Consider the following 1,992-nt stretch of genomic DNA (forward strand, 5'->3'; position numbering starts at 1 on the left):
AGGAAGAGCTTGGGGAGGGGGGCGGGGTCAGGCCCTGAAGTGGGGGGTGGGGCCAGGGTTGGGGGCTGGAGTGGGGATCGGGTTCAGGGGATGAAGTGAGGGTTGGGGGCCTAAGTAAGGGTGAGAGAGTCAGGGAATGAAGTGGGGGGGGTGGGACAAAGTGAGGTGGAAGGGTCGGGGGTGGGAAGGTGGAGGGAGCTGAGGTGGGGGGAGAGAATGGGGCCAGGGGGTTAAAATAAAAGTTAAGGGTGAAGTGTGTAGTCTTAAGGGTGAGGCAGGAGGGTTGGGGTTGGGATTAGTGTGGGCAGGGGAAATGCAGGACTAGAGTTTAAGGTCAAATCTGTGGGGGAAGGGGGTGGCAGGAGTTGGGTTTTGACGAATGCGAGAAGGGGTGGGATGAGTGTCTTTAGGTGAGACTCCTCTTTCACTTGAGTTTTAAAAATGACTTCCCTTTGTGTTGTCTTCGCAAAAGGAAATTGTGGAGCGATCGTGCATTGGGTAGGAGAGGGGACGGTGGGAAGCTGCTTTGGGATGGCCAGGACTGAGGAAGGGGTTCAGATATCCTTACCACCCTGGTGCGTACCGTGTGGTTTTAGGGAAACCTGTTGTATAGGTCCTTTGCTGTAGAGTTTTGCCGGTGTCTTATGTCCGTAGGTACCAACCACATCCTTGGGTTACATGCTCCCCAGGGATAGACTCCCGTCACTGATCCAGCATTAAAACTCAATCCTCTGCCTCAGGCACTGGCTTTGACCCCCCCCCCCCCCACCCCTCATGCTCCCTGTCCTTCCTGTCTGAAGATTATTTGCACTTGAGATTGTCTGGAACTTTTGCACAGAGTTGTATGAAGACGCTGAATGTGGTTCGGTTTGGATTTCGGACCGCCAATGGTATATTTTTGTAGCACTGCAGTGTAAATACTTTGTAAATAAAAGGTAAATGCCTGGGTGTTGCCTGGCACATCTGGCCGGTGGCCTGTTCACAGGCTGCCAGGGCTTTGAGGTTCCGCGTGCTCCAGACTTTGCACGGAGGGAGCAGTATTCCTCTCCCGCCATTAGCTGCTGCAAGCGTGTGCGTAAGGTCATGAAACGCCTGGATGCCTCTTCCTCACTTGGTATCCATCGGGCTTTCCATTTCGCTCTTGGTGCCCCCTCGACTTCCAGCCCCACGGCTGCTTCTCTCCATCCTGCCATCAGGACTTCCTTGCCCCCTCATCTCTACTCCAAAGTCCTGTTATACTGGCACATTGCCCAACCCCACCCTTAAGACATAGGAACAGGGTTCAGCCAGTTGAGTCTGCTCTACTGACTTCCTATCCCTCTCAACCCCATTCTCCTGCCTTCTCCCTGTATAACCTTTGACACCCTGACTAATCAAGAACCTATCAACCTCCGCTTTAAATATACCCAATGACTTGGCCTCCAAGGCTATTTGTGGCAATGAATTCCACAGATTCACCATCCCCTGGCTAAGGAAGTTCTTCCTTATCTCTGTTCTAAAGGGACGTCCTTGTATTCTGAGGCTGTGCCCTTTGGTTCTGAACTCACCCACTATAGGAAACATCCTCTCCACATTCGCTCTTATCATTTCAATATTCAACAGGTTTTGGTGAGATTCCCCCCCCACCCCAAACTCCAGCGAGTACAAGCCCAGAGCCATCAATTGTTCCTCATACGTTAACCCTTTCCTTCCCAGGATCATTCTCGTGACCCTCCCCTGGGCGCTCTCCAATGCCAGCACGTCCTTTCTTAGATAAGGGGCTGAAAATTTGCTCACAATACCCTTGTGCCTCTGGGGTCCCCATCATTTGCAGAATTATTTTGGGTGTTGGAGGGTAAAGATAAAGACTAGAAAGTTAGGTTGAAGGTGGAGCTAGGACATGGGATTTCTGTGGTGCTTTGGCCTACGTCCACACTGTGTCCAACACCCCATCTCATCAGGTCATCCTGACGCGATTCACAGGACCTTGCTGTACAGCAGGCCGTCCTGCCA

The sequence above is a fragment of the Mobula birostris genome, chromosome 11, assembly GCF_030028105.1.
Source record: "Mobula birostris isolate sMobBir1 chromosome 11, sMobBir1.hap1, whole genome shotgun sequence".
In the NCBI taxonomy this organism is placed as follows: domain Eukaryota; kingdom Metazoa; phylum Chordata; class Chondrichthyes; order Myliobatiformes; family Myliobatidae; genus Mobula; species Mobula birostris.